Here is a 24,062-nt window from a genome sequence, read left to right as displayed (position 1 = left end):
GTGTATGTAGTTGTTTATATTAGGCTATTCGTTTAGTATTTGTCACGTTCTGACCTTAGTTCTTTTGTTATTTCGTTGTTTTTGTATGGTCAGGGCGTGAGTTGGGTGGGTTATCTATGTTCGTTTTTCTATGTTGGTTTTTGCGTTTGGCCTGGTATGATTCTCAATCAGAGGCAGGTGTCGTTAGTTGTCTCCGATTGAGAATCATACTTAGGTAGCCTTTTCCACCTGTGTTTCGTGGGTGTTTATTTTCTGTCTTTGTGTTTGTCACCAGACAGGACTGTTTCGTTTCATTCTCGTTTATCGTTAGTTTTGTTCGAGTATTTGTTTTCATTAAAAGGCATAATGAATACTTACCACGCTGCACCTTGGTCCTCCTCTCTTTCTCCCAACGATGATCGTTACAGTATTAAAGGATAAATATTATCACAAGTTTATGGGAAGGAGATAGTGTCATTCAATCGAGGTCAGTTGTGAACTAGCCTACTTTAGACTTCATCAGTTGTGCAATAACGTTTGTTACAATCTAACCACCTTCGGGAATTTTTAAACATGGCTGAACCAAGTGTCAAGAGATTAAAGACCAACCTGCCTATCTGTAAAATTCACCGACCATTTGTCGGGAGCAGGGTGAAGCAGAACCTCCCGGCGGTCGTTGAGGAGAGTTTGTGCGGAGTATCTACAATGCTTATGGAGGTTGCTTACAGACTTGATGCACTGGTAAGGGCGACCTAACCATCCAGCAAAAGGCTATAAGTACAAGTTACTTGTTTACAAAATGTTCTATGGGAAAATTGGATGTTTATAAATACTATTTGAAATTGCATGCATTTTTTATAAAATAATTTATGGCCTGAATCACTGAAAGGTTTTCAACCCTCTGTCATATATTTAAGCAATAAGGCACGAGCAGGTGTGGTCTACATTATGAACTATGTTAGGTGGTTCGAGCCCTGAATGCTGATTGGCTGACAGCATACCACAGGTATGACAAAACATTTATTTTTACTGCTCTAATTATGTTGGTAACCAGTTTATAATAGCAGTAAGGCACCTCGGGGGTTTGTGATATATGGCCAACATACCACTTCGTGTTGCGCCATGCCTAAGAACAGCCTTTAGCCGTGGTATATTGGCCATATACCACATCTCCTCGGGCCTTATTGCTTAATTATAAACTGAGTGGTTCGAGCCCTGAATGCGTGCCTTTTTGCTTAATTTAGAGCTCATCGTGACTGTCAATCCACGACATTGCATAACTAATGTGTACAAGCAATGAATCTTACAAGTCTTCATCTTATCATTTATTTCCATACTTAGTCATATTTGCACAGGCCTTTGAGTTGATGAAATGTACCAAGTAACTTAAAGTTAGTCACAATATGAATTAAGCTGTATGCCATCCAATACAGCAATATATGTCAATAACCCACTTGTAAATGGATCATTCTCACTGGAGTTACTCTATGATTCACTCTTCCAGGCCAAGATATTTGAGTAGGATGACATTGCCTTGCCAAGAGTGGCAGAGTTCTTCCATGAGCACTCTGAGCAGGAACAGGAACAGGAACAGGAACAGGAACAGGCGCAGGCTGAGGCCATGCTGGACTACCTGTCAGACAGAGGGGGACAGTACTGTAATAAAGACATACAGGTACACTGTAAGACTTTTCTGTAATTTCAACAGTAATGCACTGTAGAATGCACAGTAAAATACCTTAAATGTGTTTTACAGCATAAATGCTGTAGATTGTATTACATTATGGGTAAAATGCTGAAAATACTGTTATTAATTGTAAGCCTCCTGTAAAAATTACTCTAACTTACTGTATTTCTTTACAGTAGTACCTGAACACTGCTGTAGTTGGCAGTGCCAAACTGTCTGTGGTGTGTGTGAGAGAAAGAGAGCTGTATCTCATATTTGAAACCAAGACTGTTCTCAGGGCAGGTCTGCCGGTTTTGACTAGGATAAGTTACTTTTCTTAGCAGGTTACGAGAATTAACGCAGCATGTTATGATAATTAGGTGAAGGTTAGGAAAGCTAAAATGCTAACAATGTCCTGGACGCGACTCGAACCTATCTACAACCAGGCCTGCCCTGAGAACAGACTTGATTTCCACTAATGCGATGCTCCGCGCCAAACGGTCTGTAAGGGAAGACTCATGAGAAAATTAGCTTTCTGTTCTACTTGAGCTATTTTATTTTGTATTTTTGTGGAAAAGTCGCCTAAATATTTTTGAGCAGCTGCTAGGTATGTACTAATTCCATATACAGCCAAAAGTTTTGAGAATGTGAAAATTAATATTTGTCAGTCTGCTGCTGTCACGTTCTGACCTTAGTTCCTTTTTTATGTCTTTATTTTAGTTTGGTCAGGGCGTGAGTTGGGGTGGGCATTCTGTTGTTTTTCTGTTTTGTTCTGTACGTTATATTTCTATGTGTTTGGCCTAGTATGGTTCTCAATCAGAGGCAGGTGTGGATTGTTGTCTCTGATTGAGAATCATACTTAGGTAGCCTGTTTTCCCACTAGGGGTTGTGGGTAGTTATTTTCCGTTTCAGTGTTTGCACCATACGGGACTGTCAGTTTTCATTTATTCTCTTGTTCTTTTTTTGTATTTTGTATTCATTCTCAATTAAAAGATATTATGGATACGTACCACGCTGCATTTTGGTCCTCTCCTTCCACCAACGAAAGTCGTTACAGCTTCCTCAGTTTGTATGATGGCAATTTGCATATACTCCAGAATGTTATGAAGAGTGATCAGAATAATTGCAAAGTCCCTCTTTGCCATGCAAATGAACTGAATCCCCCCAAAACATTTCCACTGCATTTCAGCCCTGCAACAAAAGGACCAGCTGACATCATGTCAGTGATTCTCTCGTTAACACAGGTGTGAGTTGACGAGGACAAAGCTGGAGATCACTGTCATGCTGATTGAGTTTGAATAACAGACTGGAAGCTTCAAAAGGAGGGTGGTGCTTGGAATCATTGTTCTTCCTCTGTCAACCATGGTTACCTGCAAGGAAACAATTGCCGTCATTGCATTGCACAAAAAGGGCTTCATAGGCAAGGATATTGCTGCCAGTAAGATTGCACCTAAATCAACCATTTATCGGATCATCAAGAACTTCAAGGAGAGCGGTTCAATTGTTGTGAAGAAGGCTTCAGGGCGCCCAAGAAAGTCCAGCAAGCGCCAGGACCGTCTCCTAAAGTTGATTCAGCTGTGGGATTGGGGCACCACCAGTACAGAGCTTGCGCAGGCAGGTGTGAGTGCATCTGCACGCACAGTGAGGTGAAGACTTTTGGAGGATGGTCTGGTGTCAAGAAGGGCAGCAAAGAAGCCACTTCTCTCCAGGAAAAACATCAGGGACAGACTGATATTCTGCAAAAGGTACAGGGATTGGACTGCTGAGGACTGGGGTAAAGTCATTTTCTCTGATGAATCCCCTTTCCAATTGTTTGGGGCATCCGGAAAAAAGCATGTCCGGAGAAGACAAGGTGAGCGCTACCATCAGTCCTGTGTCATGCCAACAGTAAAGCATCCTGAGACCATTCATGTGTGGGGTTGCTTCTCAGCAGAGGGAGTGGGCTCACTCACAATTTTGCCTTAGAACACAACCATGAATAAAGAATGGTACCAAAACATCCTCCGAGAGCAACTTCTCCCAACCATCCAGGAACAGTTTGGTGACGAACAATGCCTTTTCCAGCATGATGGAGCACCTTGCCATAAGGCAAAAGTGATAACTAAGTGGCTCGGGAAACAAAACATCGATATTTTGGGTCGATGGCCAGGAAACTCCCCAGACCTTAATCCCATTGAGAACTTGTGGTCAAGCCAGGGTGGGTTGCAGAGGTCTTGAAAAATAAGGGTCAACACTGCAAATATTGACTCTTTGCATCAACTTCATGTAATTGTCATTAAAAGCCTTTGACACTTATGAAATGCTTGTAATTATACTTCAGTATTCCATAGTAACAATTGACAATAATATCGAAAGACACTGAAGCAGCAAACTTTGTGGAAATTAATATTTGTGTCATTCTCAACTTTTGGCCATGACTGTACTATATACTTCTATATACCTGCAGGTTTTCTTAACTAAGCTACTAACTATCTCGTTAACGTTAACTTGTTTGGATTGTCAGCTAACAGTATAGCCAAGTTGACATGTCGGTCTGTTGCGTTGATCTTTCTTGCTGGTAAAATAATCAGTGATATTGTAGCTATAGAGCAAATCATTTTAGTATTAACAATGTGCAGAAATCCATATGTGTGTTTCTTTGGATAGGCTACTTAACCCGTGGGTGCATGACATGGTGCTAACGCTATGGTATTATTAGTGGCGAAGTGGTCATAGGCTTCACCAGACAGAAATACAGTTCGTCTAGGGAGGGAGCGAGAGTTTAGCTATGTCGAATACACCTTTAGTTTGTTAACAGGCACGGACTGACATTTTGCCTTGGGATGTATACTTTTTGGGTGATTCTGCAGTTGGAATGAGAGGAATGGAAGCTCTCAGATGAAAGGGGAATGGTGCTTGCTAACGTTAGCTATAGCTCAGATGGCGAACTCCATTGGACACCTTTCTCTAAATATCTCTGGTTAATGTTAGCTCTATTCAGTCTCGGGGTGCATGTGATTTAGCAAAAGTGTAGTGGAATATTCCCCCTATGCTTTTGTTATCCTTATTAGTCCATTATATTAATAAATTCAGCAACAACAGGCACAGACTGATATTTTACCCTGCAGGATATTAAAGTTTTCTTTTATTTTCGTTTTCTTCAGATTGTGTGGTTAGCTTGCTAGCATTATTCAGGATGATGGTTGTGGCTTTTTCCGCTTGAGTTGAATTTTCCTCGTGCTTTTGCTAATCTTTCAGAAGTGATCCTATCCAACCATTAATTAGGCAACGTTAAATTAATGATATCTGAAACATCAGGCACAGACTGATATTTTATTTAGCCTTATAGTGTATAATTATTTTGTTTAGATTGTGTGGTTGGCATGAGTTGCATAGTAACATATAGCTTGATAGCTCTTGGTGTGTGAATGCCATTTGGTGGCTGGGGGGTAGTGTAATTTTCATATTGCAGGATGGCTCGTAGCTGGAAGTAGCTTTATTGGGAATGTATAGGTGTAAATCCTGCAATTTCTGTTTCCTAAATATTAAAGCATTCATTACTCATGCAAAAAAAACGTAGAAATGTTGTGAACTACAGTTTTGCTTGTGGGGTGCCCTTGCACCGAAGCATCACTACTTGTTCCACTACCCTGACCTCATCCTGCAATTTGGGCGACTCATTCGTTTGTGGACACTGAGGTTTGAGAGCAAGCACTCCTACTTCAAGGAGTGTGCCAGAAAACTTGTCTGAGAGCCACCAGTTACTCCAATATTACTTATGCAGCGGCCAATTGTTTCCACATAGCATTGAAGTTGTTGGTGTCATGAATTAATTTGAGGAACAATTATATAACACCATTCATTGAGCTGGACAGTCAAAAGGGTTCATTAAGCAAAGCACTGCAGAGGTCTAAAATTGTATACAAAGCAAAAATATACACTAAAGGCCTTGTTGTAATGGGAGAAAATGATGACAGATACACATTTGGAAAGATCTCACTGATTCTGGTCACAGAATTACAGGTCCATTTAATTGTTGGGGTGTATCAGTCTGTGTCACTGGTCGAGCTCAGGGTTAATTTTGTACAGGATTCTCTGATTAATCACAGTCGAAGTCGGAAGTTTACATACACTTAGGTTGGAATCATTAAAACTGTTTTTTCAACCACTCCACAAATTTCTTGTTAACAAACTATAGTTTTGGCAAGTCGGTTAGGGCATCTACTTTGTTCATGACACAAGTAATTTTTCCAACAATTGTTTACAGACAGATTGTTTCACTTATAATTCACTGTATTACAATTCCAGTGGGTCAGAAGTTTACATACACTAAGTTGACTGTGCCTTTAAACAGCTTGAAAAATTCCAGAAAATTATGTTAGGGCTTTAGAAGCTTCTGATAGGCTAATTGACATAATTTGAGTCAATTGGAGGAGCACCTGTGGATGTATTTCAGAGCCTGCCTTCAAACTCAGTGCCTCTTTGCTTGACATCATGGGCAAATGGTCAGGACCCGGTGCGAGAAACAGTCACTAATAATCGTCAGAACCCAGAAGATGAGGCAGACACAGCAGTACTAGAGATGGTGGTTTAATTAAAGAACAAAATCTTCAGGCAAAGAAACTAAATCCACAATGTCCAAAAATAAAGCCAAGAGGCACAAAATGGAAATCCTCCAAAATGCAAAAGAAACTCCACAAAGTGGTAAAAACAGCAGGGAAAAAACAAACCTCAAAAGACTACTCAAAATATACACAAGAACTAAACCAGAGAACCTCTGGAAAATCCAATCAAATAAATATCTGTAAAGAACAAGGGCTGAGGCTGGGTGCTAACTTACAAACACTGAGCAAGGAACTGAGGAACACACAGGGTTTAAATACTAACAAGGGAATGACCAACAGGTGCAAACAATAATTAGAGCAAGAAAAACAAAAGGTACAAAAAAGGTGCAATGGGGACATCTAGTGACCAAAACCCGAACAGTCTTGGCCAAAACCTGACAGAATCCCCCTCCTAGGAACGGCTCCTGACGTTCCTACCAGCCTTCTCAGGGTGGAGGGTCCTGAACTGACGAATGAGGTCAGGGTCCAGTATGTCCTTGGCAGGAACCCAGGAGCGCTCCTCGGGACCGTAGCCTTCCCAGTCCACCAGATACTGCCAGGACCGCTGCACCCGGCGGGAATCCAGTATCCGGTGGACGGTATAAGCCGACTGGCCACCGATGACACGGGGCGGAGGGGGAGGTCTGCCTGCCGGGATAAGGGGAGAAAAAACAACAGGTTTTAATAAAGAAATGTGAAATGTTGGATTGATCTTAAGGGATCTGGGTAAGTGCAGGCGAAAAGTAACGGGATTGACTCTCCTGGCAATCTTAAAGGGACCGATGAACCTCTGGGACAGCTTGCGAGACTCCACCCGTAGTGGTAAGTTCTTAGTTGAGAGCCATACTCTCTGGCCGGGGTACAGGGTAGGACCGGGACGGCGACGTCTGTTGGCTTGTCGTTGGTACTGCTGAGAGGAACGCAGAAGATTAAGACGTGCCTTCTTCCACGTAAGCCGACAGCGTCTGATGAACCTCGAGGCTGAAGGCACTCTGACTTCTGCCTCCTGGTCCGGGAACAATAGAGGCGCATAGCCAAACTGACACTCATGCGGGGATATACCAGTGGAGGAGGAGCACAAGGTGTTGTGCGCGTACTCGGCCCAAACAATGAAGGATGACCATGTGGACGGGTTGTTGGAAACCATGCATCTGAGGGTGGTCTCCAGCTCCTGATTCATCCTCTCAGTTTGGCCATTGGACTCCGGATGGTACCCTGAAGATAAACTGGCCGTGGCCCCTATGAGTTGGCAGGAGGCCTTCCAAAACCTTGAGGCGAACTGGGGACCTCTGTCGGAAACCATATCTTGCGGAATCCCAAAGACTCGGAACACATGGTTAATCACCAACTCAGCTGTTTCCTTGGCAGAAGGTAATTTGGTCAAGGGAACAAACCTGGCCGCCTTAGAAAACCTGTCGATGATGACTAGGATCGTAGTATTACCATGGGACGGAGGAAGGCCAGTAATAAAGTCCAACGAGATATGGGACCAGGGTCGGTGGGGAATAGATAGAGGGTGAAGGAGTCCTTGAGGGCGGAGGTGAGAAGATTTGCCCTGGCAGCACACGGAACAGGCCTTGACGAAAGTGGCAACGTCTTCTTTTATGGTGGGCCACCAGAACTTACGCTGGATGAACTCCAAGGTGCGACCTACGCCCGGGTGACAGGTGAGGCGAGAGGAGTGCCCCCACAGAAGGACTTGGGACCTTGCTGCCTTGGGAACAAACAACCGATTAGCAGGACCTCCTCCAGGGCCCGGTTCGATGGCTTGAGCTTGTTTCACGGTATCCTCCACTTGCCACGAGATCGGAGCCACGATCTTAGCGGCAGGAAGGACAGTCATGTCAGTATCTTCTCGAATGGCAGGAGAGTAGATTCGTGACAAGGCGTCCGGTTTGAGATTCTTCGACCCGGGTCTATAGGTGAGGATAAACTGAAATCGGCTGAAGAAAAGAGACCATCGAGCTTGTCTGGAGTTCAACCGCTTCGCCTGCTGGATATACTCCAGATTTTTGTGGTCCGTAAGCACTTGAAACGGTTGAGAAGCCCCCTCGAGCCAGTGTCTCCATTCCTTCAATGCCATCTTAACCGCTAGGAGTTCACGATCCCCCACATCGTAATTCCTCTCGGCCGGGGTAAGCCGGTGAGAGAAGAAGGCGCAAGGATGAAGCTTCTTGTCTTCACCCCTCTGAGACAGGACAGCTCCAACCCCAACCTCTGATGCGTCTACCTCCACCACAAAAGGTTCATCCGCCGTTGGTAGTGTCAGGATGGGAGCAGAAAGGATGCGCTGCTTGAGTCCTTGGAAGGCCGTCTCAGCTTCTCTTCCCCACAGAAACCTTGTGTTGCCACCCTTGGTTACAGCTGAGAGAGGGGCTGCCACCGAGCTGAAGTTCTTGATGAACTTGCGGTAAAATTTGGTGAAGCCCAGGAAACGCTGAACTTCCTTAACGGACTTGGGGGTGGGCCAATCCGCTACCGCCCCTACCTTCTTGGGGTCCATCTGGACTCGACCGGGTTCCACTATAAATCCCAGGAATTGTACTCAAGAGGAATGGAATTCACACTTTTCCGGCTTAACGTACAAATGGCTGTCTAGGAGGCGTTTGAGCACTTGTCTGACATGCTTAGTGTGTTCTTGAAGGGAGCTCGAAAAGATGAGGATGTCATCCAAGTAAACAAACACGAAGATGTTAAGCATATCCCTAAGCACATCGTTTATGAGCGCTTGGAACACAGCCGGAGCGTTGGTCAGGCCGAAGGGCATCACCGAGTATTCGTAGTGTCCAGTAGGCGTGTTGAAAGCGGTCTTCCACTCGTCCCCGGGTTTGATCCGCACAAGATGGTATGCGTTCCGCAGGTCAAGCTTAGTGAAGACAACTGCTTCCTGGAGCAGCTCAAAGGCTGTGGCCATAAGGGGTAGCGGGTAGCGGTTACGGACGGTTATGGCATTGAGTCCCCGGTAGTCGATGCAAGGTCGTAATCCACCGTCTTTCTTGGCCACAAAGAAAAACCCTGCTCCCGCCGGCGAGGTAGATGGACGCATGAGGCCTGCTGCCAGAGCGTCCTTGATGTAGGTATCCATAGCAGCTCGTTCGGGAGGAGAAAGGGAAAAGATCCGACCCCTGGGAGGGCAGGTCCCCGGAAACAGGTCGATGGTGCAATCGTAAGGTCTATGGGGTGGTAGTTTGGTGGCCCTCTGTTTGCTAAATACCAGTTTGAGGTCATGGTAACACTCGGGAACTCGGGACAGGTCGATGGATTCTAGAGAATCGGAAGGGGAACTCGGGGAACTCGGGAAGATACAAGTGGCTTGGCACGTAGGACCCCACTGCTTGATAGTGCCCACAGACCAGTCGATGTGAGGGTTATGGCTGTGAAGCCAGGGATAACCAAGGACGAGAGGGAACTCGGAACAGGAGATCAGATGAAAGTTCATCACTTCCTGGTGTTGGGAAACTGAAAGTCGCAAGGGGGTAGTGGCACGAGTAACAAGTCCAGATCCCAAAGGGCTTCTATCCAACGTAGTAACCCTTATGGGGTCACTCAGAGGTTCAGAAGGAACGCCATTCTCTTTCGCCCAGACCCCATCCATGAAGTTACCTGCGGCTCCAGAGTCTACCAAGGCTTGAAGAGAAAACTCGTTGTCGTCCCAGGAAAGGGTAACTGGAATGAGCAGGCGGGAGTTGGATGGATGGGAGGAGGTTATGTTTCCCGTTACAGTCCTCCCAGGCCTGCACGGGAGAGTGCGTTTCCCTGGAGCCCGGGACACGTGGAGCGGAAATGGCCCGGTTTGCCGCAATATAACAATATAACATATAGACAGCATCGCTCCCTCATCCGGCGGTCTCTCTCAGCCTGGGAGATGCGTCCAACCTGCATGGGTTCTGGTGGAGCCAGCGAGGATAAAGGTGGAGACTCGGAGCTGGAACCGATAGGAGCTAGGGTGAGCGGTCTACGGTTGAGTTCTCTCTCTCTCAGACGCTGGTCTATGCGTGAAGCCAACTTGATAAGGGACTCGAGGTTGTCCGGTGGTTCCCGAGTGGCCAGTTCATCTTGGATGGTGTCAGAAAGACCCTTCAAAAAACACACTGTGAGCGCCTCGTCGTTCCAGCCACTTGCTGCTGCCACAGTGCGGAACTGGATGGCATAGTCCGTCACGCTGCGCCGACCTTGGCGGAGAGTCAGGAGCTGTTTGGCTGAGTCAGGGCCGTTGGTAGGACCTTGAAACACTCGCTTGAATTCTTCAACAAAGGTAGAGTAGCTGGCACAGCAGGGACTTTGGGCATCCCACACATCAGTAGCCCAGGCTAGGGCTTTTTCCGACAGCAGGGTGATGATATATGCTATCTTGGACCGGTCGGTGGGAAACGACGATGGTTGCAGCTCAAAGGAGAGAGAACATTGGGTGAAAAACCCCTTACAAACACTCGGATCCCCTGAGAACCGTTGGGGAGGCGGTAGACGAGGTTCAGCCAGGGGGTTAACTGCCAGGGGCACTTGAATCTGATGAACTGGAGCAGAAGCGGTTGCCGGGGAAAGTCGATCCGAAATCTGCTTTATGGAAGTCAGCATCTCTGACAGAAGTTGAGAATGTCTAGCCATTAAGGCCTCTTGCTGAACCAGAGCAGCTTCGTGGCGTTGGACAGTCCCCTCGTGGTGGGACAGCATGGAAAAAAGATCCTGGGTACTGGCTGCCTCTGGGTTCATTATAATGGCTCAGTGTTTCTGTCAGGACCCGGTGCGAGAAACAGTCACTAATAATCGTCAGAACCCAGAAGATGAGGCAGACACAGCAGTACTAGAGATGGTGGTTTAATTAAAGAACAAAATCTTCAGGCAAAGAAACTAAATCCACAATGTCCAAAAATAAAGCCAAGAGGCACAAAATGGAAATCCTCCAAAATGCAAAAGAAACTCCACAAAGTGGTAAAAACAGCAGGGAAAAAACAAACCTCAAAAGACTACTCAAAATATACACAAGAACTAAACCAGAGAACCTCTGGAAAATCCAATAAAATAAATATCTGTAAAGAACAAGGCTTGGGCTGAGGCTGGGTGCTAACTTACAAACACTGAGCAAGGAACTGAGGAACACACAGGGTTTAAATACTAACAAGGGAATGACCAACAGGTGCAAACAATAATTAGAGCAAGAAAAACAAAAGGTACAAAAAAGGTGCAATGGGGACATCTAGTGACCAAAACCCGAACAGTCTTGGCCAAAACCTGACAGAATCCCCCTCCTAGGAACGGCTCCTGACGTTCCTACCAGCCTTCTCAGGGTGGAGGGTCCTGAACTGACGAATGAGGTCAGGGTCCAGTATGTCCTTGGCAGGAACCCAGGAGCGCTCCTCGGGACCGTAGCCTTCCCAGTCCACCAGATACTGCCAGGACCGCTGCACCCGGCGGGAATCCAGTATCCGGTGGACGGTATAAGCCGACTGGCCACCGATGACACGGGGCGGAGGGGGAGGTCTGCCTGCCGGGATAAGGGGAGAAAAAACAACAGGTTTTAATAAAGAAATGTGAAATGTTGGATTGATCTTAAGGGATCTGGGTAAGTGCAGGCGAAAAGTAACGGGATTGACTCTCCTGGCAATCTTAAAGGGACCGATGAACCTCTGGGACAGCTTGCGAGACTCCACCCGTAGTGGTAAGTTCTTAGTTGAGAGCCATACTCTCTGGCCGGGGTACAGGGTAGGACCGGGACGGCGACGTCTGTTGGCTTGTCGTTGGTACTGCTGAGAGGAACGCAGAAGATTAAGACGTGCCTTCTTCCACGTAAGCCGACAGCGTCTGATGAACCTCGAGGCTGAAGGCACTCTGACTTCTGCCTCCTGGTCCGGGAACAATAGAGGCGCATAGCCAAACTGACACTCATGCGGGGATATACCAGTGGAGGAGGAGCACAAGGTGTTGTGCGCGTACTCGGCCCAAACAATGAAGGATGACCATGTGGACGGGTTGTTGGAAACCATGCATCTGAGGGTGGTCTCCAGCTCCTGATTCATCCTCTCAGTTTGGCCATTGGACTCCGGATGGTACCCTGAAGATAAACTGGCCGTGGCCCCTATGAGTTGGCAGGAGGCCTTCCAAAACCTTGAGGCGAACTGGGGACCTCTGTCGGAAACCATATCTTGCGGAATCCCAAAGACTCGGAACACATGGTTAATCACCAACTCAGCTGTTTCCTTGGCAGAAGGTAATTTGGTCAAGGGAACAAACCTGGCCGCCTTAGAAAACCTGTCGATGATGACTAGGATCGTAGTATTACCATGGGACGGAGGAAGGCCAGTAATAAAGTCCAACGAGATATGGGACCAGGGTCGGTGGGGAATAGATAGAGGGTGAAGGAGTCCTTGAGGGCGGAGGTGAGAAGATTTGCCCTGGCAGCACACGGAACAGGCCTTGACGAAAGTGGCAACGTCTTCTTTTATGGTGGGCCACCAGAACTTACGCTGGATGAACTCCAAGGTGCGACCTACGCCCGGGTGACAGGTGAGGCGAGAGGAGTGCCCCCACAGAAGGACTTGGGACCTTGCTGCCTTGGGAACAAACAACCGATTAGCAGGACCTCCTCCAGGGCCCGGTTCGATGGCTTGAGCTTGTTTCACGGTATCCTCCACTTGCCACGAGATCGGAGCCACGATCTTAGCGGCAGGAAGGACAGTCATGTCAGTATCTTCTCGAATGGCAGGAGAGTAGATTCGTGACAAGGCGTCCGGTTTGAGATTCTTCGACCCGGGTCTATAGGTGAGGATAAACTGAAATCGGCTGAAGAAAAGAGACCATCGAGCTTGTCTGGAGTTCAACCGCTTCGCCTGCTGGATATACTCCAGATTTTTGTGGTCCGTAAGCACTTGAAACGGTTGAGAAGCCCCCTCGAGCCAGTGTCTCCATTCCTTCAATGCCATCTTAACCGCTAGGAGTTCACGATCCCCCACATCGTAATTCCTCTCGGCCGGGGTAAGCCGGTGAGAGAAGAAGGCGCAAGGATGAAGCTTCTTGTCTTCACCCCTCTGAGACAGGACAGCTCCAACCCCAACCTCTGATGCGTCTACCTCCACCACAAAAGGTTCATCCGCCGTTGGTAGTGTCAGGATGGGAGCAGAAAGGATGCGCTGCTTGAGTCCTTGGAAGGCCGTCTCAGCTTCTCTTCCCCACAGAAACCTTGTGTTGCCACCCTTGGTTACAGCTGAGAGAGGGGCTGCCACCGAGCTGAAGTTCTTGATGAACTTGCGGTAAAATTTGGTGAAGCCCAGGAAACGCTGAACTTCCTTAACGGACTTGGGGGTGGGCCAATCTGCTACCGCCCCTACCTTCTTGGGGTCCATCTGGACTCGACCGGGTTCCACTATAAATCCCAGGAATTGTACTCAAGAGGAATGGAATTCACACTTTTCCGGCTTAACGTACAAATGGCTGTCTAGGAGGCGTTTGAGCACTTGTCTGACATGCTTAGTGTGTTCTTGAAGGGAGCTCGAAAAGATGAGGATGTCATCCAAGTAAACAAACACGAAGATGTTAAGCATATCCCTAAGCACATCGTTTATGAGCGCTTGGAACACAGCCGGAGCGTTGGTCAGGCCGAAGGGCATCACCGAGTATTCGTAGTGACCAGTAGGCGTGTTGAAAGCGGTCTTCCACTCGTCCCCGGGTTTGATCCGCACAAGATGGTATGCGTTCCGCAGGTCAAGCTTAGTGAAGACAACTGCTTCCTGGAGCAGCTCAAAGGCTGTGGCCATAAGGGGTAGCGGGTAGCGGTTACGGACGGTTATGGCATTGAGTCCCCGGTAGTCGATGCAAGGTCGTAATCCACCGTCTTTCTTGGCCACAAAGAAAAACCCTGCTCCCGCCGGCGAGGTAGATGGACGCATGAGGCCTGCTGCCAGAGCGTCCTTGATGTAGGTATCCATAGCAGCTCGTTCGGGAGGAGAAAGGGAAAAGATCCGACCCCTGGGAGGGCAGGTCCCCGGAAACAGGTCGATGGTGCAATCGTAAGGTCTATGGGGTGGTAGTTTGGTGGCCCTCTGTTTGCTAAATACCAGTTTGAGGTCATGGTAACACTCGGGAACTCGGGACAGGTCGATGGATTCTAGAGACTCGGAAGGGGAACTCGGGGAACTCGGGAAGATACAAGTGGCTTGGCACGTAGGACCCCACTGCTTGATAGTGCCCACAGACCAGTCGATGTGAGGGTTATGGCTGTGAAGCCAGGGATAACCAAGGACGAGAGGGAACTCGGAACAGGAGATCAGATGAAAGTTCATCACTTCCTGGTGTTGGGAAACTGAAAGTCGCAAGGGGGTAGTGGCACGAGTAACAAGTCCAGATCCCAAAGGGCTTCTATCCAACGTAGTAACCCTTATGGGGTCACTCAGAGGTTCAGAAGGAACGCCATTCTCTTTCGCCCAGACCCCATCCATGAAGTTACCTGCGGCTCCAGAGTCTACCAAGGCTTGAAGAGAAAACTCGTTGTCGTCCCAGGAAAGGGTAACTGGAATGAGCAGGCGGGAGTTGGATGGATGGGAGGAGGTTATGTTTCCCGTTACAGTCCTCCCAGGCCTGCACGGGAGAGTGCGTTTCCCTGGAGCCCGGGACACGTGGAGCGGAAATGGCCCGGTTTGCCGCAATATAACAATATAACATATAGACAGCATCGCTCCCTCATCCGGCGGTCTCTCTCAGCCTGGGAGATGCGTCCAACCTGCATGGGTTCTGGTGGAGCCAGCGAGGATAAAGGTGGAGACTCGGAGCTGGAACCGATAGGAGCTAGGGTGAGCGGTCTACGGTTGAGTTCTCTCTCTCTCAGACGCTGGTCTATGCGTGAAGCCAACTTGATAAGGGACTCGAGGTTGTCCGGTGGTTCCCGAGTGGCCAGTTCATCTTGGATGGTGTCAGAAAGACCCTTCAAAAAACACACTGTGAGCGCCTCGTCGTTCCAGCCACTTGCTGCTGCCACAGTGCGGAACTGGATGGCATAGTCCGTCACGCTGCGCCGACCTTGGCGGAGAGTCAGGAGCTGTTTGGCTGAGTCAGGGCCGTTGGTAGGACCTTGAAACACTCGCTTGAATTCTTCAACAAAGGTAGAGTAGCTGGCACAGCAGGGACTTTGGGCATCCCACACATCAGTAGCCCAGGCTAGGGCTTTTTCCGACAGCAGGGTGATGATATATGCTATCTTGGACCGGTCGGTGGGAAACGACGATGGTTGCAGCTCAAAGGAGAGAGAACATTGGGTGAAAAACCCCTTACAAACACTCGGATCCCCTGAGAACCGTTGGGGAGGCGGTAGACGAGGTTCAGCCAGGGGGTTAACTGCCAGGGGCACTTGAATCTGATGAACTGGAGCAGAAGCGGTTGCCGGGGAAAGTCGATCCGAAATCTGCTTTATGGAAGTCAGCATCTCTGACAGAAGTTGAGAATGTCTAGCCATTAAGGCCTCTTGCTGAACCAGAGCAGCTTCGTGGCGTTGGACAGTCCCCTCGTGGTGGGACAGCATGGAAAAAAGATCCTGGGTACTGGCTGCCTCTGGGTTCATTATAATGGCTCAGTGTTTCTGTCAGGACCCGGTGCGAGAAACAGTCACTAATAATCGTCAGAACCCAGAAGATGAGGCAGACACAGCAGTACTAGAGATGGTGGTTTAATTAAAGAACAAAATCTTCAGGCAAAGAAACTAAATCCACAATGTCCAAAAATAAAGCCAAGAGGCACAAAATGGAAATCCTCCAAAATGCAAAAGAAACTCCACAAAGTGGTAAAAACAGCAGGGAAAAAACAAACCTCAAAAGACTACTCAAAATATACACAAGAACTAAACCAGAGAACCTCTGGAAAATCCAATAAAATAAATATCTGTAAAGAACAAGGCTTGGGCTGAGGCTGGGTGCTAACTTACAAACACTGAGCAAGGAACTGAGGAACACACAGGGTTTAAATACTAACAAGGGAATGACCAACAGGTGCAAACAATAATTAGAGCAAGAAAAACAAAAGGTACAAAAAAGGTGCAATGGGGACATCTAGTGACCAAAACCCGAACAGTCTTGGCCAAAACCTGACACAAATCAAAAGAAATCAGCCAAGACCTCAGAAAAAAAAATTGTAGACCTCCACAAGTCTGGTTCATCCTTGGGAGCAATTTCCAAACGCCTGAAGGTACCGCGTACATCTGTACAAACAATAGTACGCAAGTATAAACACCATGGGACCACGTAGCCATCATACCGCTCAGGAAGGAGACGCATTCTGTCTCCTAGAGATGAACATACTTTGGTGCGAAAAGTACAAATCAATCCCAGAACAACAGCAAAGGACCTTGTGAAGATGCTGGCGGAAACGGGTACAAAAGTATCTATATCCACAGTAAAATGAGTCCTATATCGACACAACCTGAAAGGCCACTCAGCAAGGAAGAAGTCACTGCTCCAAAACCGCCATAAAAAAGGCAGACTATGGTTTGCAACTGCACATGGGGACAAAGATTGTACTTTTTGTAGAAATGTCCTCTGGTCTGATGAAACAAAAATATAACTGTTTTGTCATAATGACCATCGTTATGTTTGGAGGAAAAAGGGGGATGCTTGCAAGCCAAAGAACACCATCCCAACCATGAAGCACGGGGGTGGCAGCATCATGTTTTGGGGGTGTTTTGCTGCAGGAGGGACTGTGGCACTTCACAAAATAGATGGCATCATGAGGAAGGAAAATGATGTGGATATATTGAAGCAACATCTCAAGACATCAGTCAGGAAGCTAAAGCTTGGTCACAAGTGGGTCTTCTAAATGGACAGTGACCCCAAGCATACTTCCAAAGTTGTGGCAAAATGGCTTAAGGACAACAAAGTCAAGGTATTGGAGTGGCCATCACAAGGCCCTGACCTCAATCCTATAGATTGGAGGCCTACAAACCTGACTCAGTTACACCAGCTCTGTCCGGAGGAATAGGCCAAAATTCACCCAACTTATTGTGGGAAGCTTGTGGAAGGCTGCACAAAACGTTTGACCCAAGTTAAACTATTTAAAGGCAATGCTACCAAATACTAATTGAGTGTATGTAAACTTCTGACCCACTGGGAATGTGATGAAAGAAATTAAAGCTGAAATAAATCATTCTCTCTATTATTCTGACATTTCACATTCTTAAAATAAAGTGGTTATCCTAACTGACCTAAGACAGGGAATTTTTACTTGGATTAAATGTCAGGAATTGTGAAAAACTGAGTATAAATGTATTTGGTTAAGGTGTATGTAAACTTCCGACTTCAACTGTATGTGTGTGTTAATGAAGATAGTCTGAGTAATTATTACCCACTACCAGTTTGTAAAGTGTTAGATTTCTCTGTTGTTTCCCTGCATCACGCAGTCTTCTCCTTAAACCAGTGGAGGCATGGAGGGTCTTCAAGATGCAATTAAACACCAATTGACCGAGTTGGAGACCGAGATGGTGAGCTCTTTGTTGGAGCATGTTAATGGAGAAAATTAATGACCTTGACTATGTTCAGCCGGAGGATATAAATTATCACTTGACGCCAATATAGTGCCGGGAATTGCTTCAGTTCTTCAACCAAAGAGGTGAGCTCTTGATTTGATAAATGTAACATATTTATGTAATTGTTATGAAAAAAGGTGCTATCTAGAACCTATATTGGTTATTTGGCTGTCCCCATAGGAGACCTCTTTGAAGATCCCTTTTTGATTCCAGGTTCATGTATAACCCTTTTGGTTCCAGGTAGAACTCTTCTGGGTTCCATGTAGAACCCTTTCCACAGATGGTTCTACATGGTACCCAAAGGGGTTCTACCTGGAACCAAAAAAGGGTTATACATGTACCTGGAATCAAAAAGAGATCTTCAAAGGGTTCTCCTATGGGGACAGCCAAAGAACCCTTTTGGAAACCTCTTTTTCTAAGAGTGTAAACACACACAAGGTTAAAAAGGTTCTGTAAATAGTTAGTTTGTTTGCCCTCAAAATAAATGGTTTATGCTTTGATGATGCGAAGCATATGCAATAAAAGGGACGGAAATGACAAAAATACATATAAAGTACAAAAATATACAAATGTTTATGTAAATTGTTTGTTTGTCCTCTTGTGCTGGTATGGAGTGCAGAGCATAGCCTAATAGTTTTTTTTCTTATTTTTTCTTAAAAGAAAATGAAGAATGGATAGGATCTGTAACAATGGATAGGACATCCTTTTTCACCAAGTTATGGCTCTGCGACCACTTCAATACCCTCAATGGCATCGTGATTGACAGTTGCCTGACTCGAGCTCTCCTGAACAAGGGTAAGAGAATTGTCAACTTTTTTAAAAGCCAAGGGACCAAGTTCAGGAGACAGAACCTGTGCCTGCTGAATGAAATCAACGGTTACATGTAACAGCCACTGCTGCCATTCTTTTGTTGATGACCCACTTCAAAGAGAAGGACGAATCTCTGCTCCTCTTGGCAGATGTAAGGAATAGTGTTTTTAGACCTAGAAAGTTTATCTGGTTAATGGTGTTTATATTGTACTATTACACATGATTTTAATATTTTTTATATGTATGTTTTGTGATTTTTAGGTCCCTGCAACTCAGGTTGATGTCGAGGCGCATATTTCTTTGCCAGACACACGAAGGCTGATCATGCTTGGTAATACATTTATGTGATTTAAGGTGGAATATATATATATTATTCTGGTAGCTATCTGGAGGTATCTAGTAAGTATACACTAACACCCTTACTTTTGTGTATTTCAGGAAATACTCTATTGGGTTCCTCAAAATGGATGGTGTCGATCGAGGGAAGAGTGGTCTGTGTTTTGGACAGTGAGTCCAACTTTGCTGCTGCCCTCTCTGTCATCTTCAGCATTTTCTATGTTTTTAACATAGAATACCAGGAGCCGGCCTCTGCAACCTTGGAGCTGATACAGAGGTAAGCATTGAACAGTCATTGATCCAACACTTACATTTAGCATTTGTTAGTTACATTGCAATGATATTTCTTATTGTTATTAATTCAATGCCTCAACTGATTTAATATAGTTTATGTTGGGTTATGCAGGTTCCTGGTTCGAATAAACCCTGAAGGAACCAAATGCACAGCGAAAGCAGGAGTGACCCGCAAGACCGGAAAGGTCGTTCAGAGGAAGCCATTGCCTATTGACCCACATGTTACACACTTTCTCGCAGACCTGAACGAGTTTGAGTGGAAAAACTCCCAACATGTATGTACATAAACATAATACATAAACACACCTGATGAACACAAACTTTATTTTTTTTTCAGTGATAGTAATAGTAGTAGTGATAGTAATAGCAATCTCTCTCTTTCTATTCTTTCTATTTCTATGTTTGTTCTAGTTGACGTATCAGAGCTAAGGAAGATCAGAGTTTCAAAGATTGGGTTGATAATCTGCACGCCACCGAGATTTATTTGAGACTTGTTTGCATCTCTCATTCTCTCAGAAATCTTGCCATGCGGGTTGGGTCATTAAATGATCTGCTTGCACCATCCCGGAGCCTGTGCTTCTCAGCCCCTTCCTCTCTCGATCTCTCTCTCTCTCTCTCTCTCTCTCTCATTTCTCTCTCAAAGACAGGCAGGCAAGCAGTTCTTGTTATAGTTTTTTGTAAAAATGTCTCCCTGTTCAACTGTTTTCCGATTATTATTATTTTTAAAAATTTTAAGAGTTTATTTTTTTCTTACATAATCCTGAATTTTCAAGAATGACCTATTCTGATGTCTTGGTTTGTATATGATGAAGTACATTATTGGCCAGTATTTGTCAATGTTCTTATCACTGTATCTCTCTGTCTTTCTCTCCCCTATCTGGAGTTGTAATGTTGCTCTTTTCAAATGTTGTTCTTTGTGGTTAAAGTGCAATTCATGTGAAATTCATGTTTTGAATTTGAATAAATATATATATTTGTACACATTGTTTTTCTTACAATATTACATTTCAGGGAGCTGTCTTCAAAAGACAACCTGCAATGCTGCTTACTACTGTAAAATAATTGTATATTACTGTAGGTATTTCCCTGTAAATTTACAGCATTATACTGGCACCACAGTTGCCAGTTTAATACTGTAATTTTGCTTTACAGCAGTGATGCTGTAATTTAGTTTACAGTATGATTTTTCCTTACTCTAAAACATATTACAGCATCCCTGCTGTAAATTTACCACATGGATGCTGTAATATGTGACATACTGTATTACAGCATCCTTGCTGTAAATTTACAGCAAGAATGCTGTAATAATTTTTACAGTAAGGAAAATGGTACTGTAAACGATATTACAGCATCACTGCTGTGAAGCAAAAGTACAGTATTAAACTGGCAACTGTGGTGCTAGTATATTGCTGTCAATTTATAGGGAAAAGTTTTACAGTGTAGAGCTGCCCGCTCATAGAAATATAATGAACCACCAGTCCACCCATTATGGCATAGTTGACCTGAATGGGGATGCCTGTTCTACTCATTCTAATTCTGTGTGCCCACTGCCGGGGAGAGGGGATGGGTTCCTCCTAGCTTAAGGCAGTGCAGTAGGGCATGGGTCATGCATGCATGCTGTCTTCCTTCTGGCAAAATAAATTGGCACACCAGCTCGGTTTCCATTCAATTGGCCACAGATTTTCATGCGGATATTCTAAAATCTGCATAAAAACAATAAGCGCATTTTCCCACCAGATGTGAGTTTCCATCAAACTGACTTGTGGCAGATAAAAGGCTGTGCGTGATGAAGTAGTGCACATAAATTACTTTTGGGGTTAAGTTCCCATGTACGGAATAAAAAACATAAGTTGGATGGTCATCTCAATTTCAACTTTACCGATGGTTTTCACAACCAACTGTTGTGATAAATAGCAAACTTGCACAATCTGGTTTTGACACATGCTCTCAAGACAAGATATCCCTCACTGATAGTGGACAGGGGGTTAGTTATATGATGAGATATGAATAAGGGCAAGATCATTTTATTTGATAATTGGCAGCCAAGCACCGGTCACCAGCATTCAAATAATAGCTTACCCTCAATATTTGGACTATTGGAAATGTGCATGATCACAGTGCATTTACCCACCATGTGAAGTTCATCATAATTGATTTAATCTGGCTATAAACGTCTCATGCTTTTCCACGTTGTGGTGGTAGGCCCATATCATGTGACTCCAAGTTTACTTTATTATATCGATATTTGCGCATAAAGCCATTTCCACCGCCATTTCTCGCATAATTAAAAAATTGTACCAACATTTGCTGTTTCCATAAGCCCTGTCGTGACTTTTTTTTATGCGTCAGGTAATTATTTTGCATTAAATGGTTGTGTGGAAATCTATGCTTAGTGCTAAGGATAAGGGGTTGTAAGTGGACAGAATAGGGACGTCTGAGGCCAAGAGGGGTGTGGGGTTAAACTCTAACCCTGGAGATTTTCCTGGGGCTCAGGCCTATTGCCTGTCAGGGTGTACATTTCCCCTGAGTTCCGGAAAATTGGGGAGATGAATGTGCAGGCGGAAGGACGAGGCATTAATTGTGTTTCCAGATGTACGGGGTGGCGTTGACACTTTAGTGCCGTGTCCTCTTTCTGCCTCCTCCAGTTTTACGAGTCATGTCAAATCGATCCCAAGTGGGACCGCTAAGGGGTCCATCATCAGCAATTTGGGACACCTTGTTATCCATTGATCTGTGAGGGCAAATGATGTGTCCTGAATAAGTCTATTCATCAGTTCTGATATTATTACGATTTGTATTCAATTCTGCAACCAATTCTTCAACTTTGGTTGAAGTTTGGAAAGAAGTTGTCTGAAAGGCTTTTCGCTGTGTTTATAAAAGTTTGGATGGATTCATTTTCATAAAGATCATAGTTAAAGTAGGAGAGCTATATTCAAGTGTTTTCAGATTTTAAGAAACTAAAGTAGTGTAATAATGAATTAAAGTAAAAATATATAGTTATCCTTCAGTAAGGGGGACAATTAAGCAAGCTTTTCTGTTCTAACATCTACATTTTGGTTATTAGCACAAGGTTTCTCAAAGTCGGTCCTGGGGCCCCCCCTGGGTGCACGTTTTGGTGTTTGCCCCTAACACTACACAGCTGATTCAAATAACCAACTCATCGTCAAGCTTTAATTATTTGAATCGGCTGTGTAGTGCTTGGGCAAAAAACACAACGTGCACCCGGTGGGGCCCCAGGACCGACTTTGGGGAAACCCTGATTTAGCAGAGCGACTTAGTCAGTGCATTCTAATGGCCGTCTCTGTATGTGTGTGTGCTGTCATTCTCCCCCAGAGGCCAGGCTGTGAGGAGGTGTGTGCAGTGATCCCAGCCCTCGAGCTGATGCTGGGCCAGTGGAAGGAGGAGATGGCTGTGATGGTGGAGCTCAGCCAGCTGTCCAAGGAGCACAGCGACCCGCACTCCGCCAGCGTGGTCAAGAGCCGCGTCCTGGGGCCACTGGTGCCCCGCGTCAAACTGCTGGGAGACCTCCTGACCAACGCCCGTAGAGTGGGCTGCACCATTGACCGCTCGGGGGGCTTTGGGGAGTACCTAATCAACCAGCTGCAGGAGGAGTTGACCAATGTCTCCAGTGGATGAATCACTCACTCACTAGTGTGTGTTTCCATTAAAGAAGCCTACTTGGTGAGTTAGACTCACAAAACAAGCCTTTCCTGTCATGTCTGTGTTTTTTTTTGTCTGGGCACCTATATTGTGTTATTGCTAGTCAGTAAGACCAATGTATTGTAGAAGACACTCCAAAGTCCTCTATGGAAATGATTTCTGAACTGAACAAACAAGGGGGGATGGCTTAGTTACAACTAGCTTCATTCTAGAATGTAAACTGAACCAAGCTATAGCACTTCTTCCAAATTCCTAAGCTTGAATATCTTCCCTATTTTGTAAATGTTTGGTTCAACATATTGATGTTGAACCAACATCAATTAGGTTGGGTTATGTTAGAGAGGGTGGAAGGTCTTGAATCCAATATTTTAAGTTCTAGAGACTACCAAAAATGAAGAATACATGTATTATGTACTTGATCTGGGCATTTAAAAGGGCACAGCCTCAGTATATCATGTATGTATTCCGTAAGCAAAGTTGAGCCTTGATGTCTTAAATGTGCTTTTGGATGAATTGAGACGTAACAATGCGACAATCAAAGTTGAAGGCAAAGCACTTCAAATACTGTAATATCTGGTGTTTTTTCTGGATGACTCCTGCATTGACAATCCTCACAGTATACTATGATAAGTGGCTTATAATGTGAAGTATTTCTGTATTTCTGTATTCACTATGTTACAAAGAGATCACTGATTTGTTAGAAATTCTGGGTTGATGATTAAGGGATATTGTTTGGGAATGGTCTCATTCATACACTTTGTGTCCACAAAACATATTGCCTTTAAATATACTGTTGAAATATTCACTATCCCTCTTCATCACATACAGTACAATGTTACAACAATGTCTTACTTTTGAAATAAAGTTTTGAAAAAAAAACTCTAAGCTCTCTTTGTTCTATATGGCTCATATAGTGTTTAATGTAATATAAGTGTTCGTAGTGACTTCAATTTCCTGACTGTCGAAGGATTCTGGATTGTTGCAGGAGTTTTGCATGGGATGTCATCACTGGCTTAATCAACTCACTATCGCCATCTAGAGATCCTAACCCAGACCTAGATATTGTGTGTATGTACTGATATGTACTGTCGGCTATGTATGACGTTTTAAATGTATGTATTTCACTCCTTGACTGATCATGTTATGTACTATGTATTATGTCATGTTTCATGTGGAACCCAGGAAGAGTAGATGAGGCTTTTGCAGATGCTAATGGGGATCCTAATAAATACCAATA

The 24,062-nt window shown here is 45.1% G+C and overlaps 1 pseudogene; it reads left to right on the top strand.

The window, feature by feature from the left end:
- Window positions 1-552: 552 nt before the first annotated feature.
- On the top strand, window positions 553-23,828 carry LOC139578233 (ferritin, middle subunit-like; annotated as a pseudogene).
- Window positions 23,829-24,062: the final 234 nt, after the last annotated feature.

This window comes from Salvelinus alpinus, chromosome 6 (genome assembly GCF_045679555.1).
Source record: "Salvelinus alpinus chromosome 6, SLU_Salpinus.1, whole genome shotgun sequence".
Lineage (NCBI taxonomy): Eukaryota > Metazoa > Chordata > Actinopteri > Salmoniformes > Salmonidae > Salvelinus > Salvelinus alpinus.
Note: the sequence above shows the minus strand (reverse complement) of the source record. Positions and strands in the feature narration are given on the sequence as shown.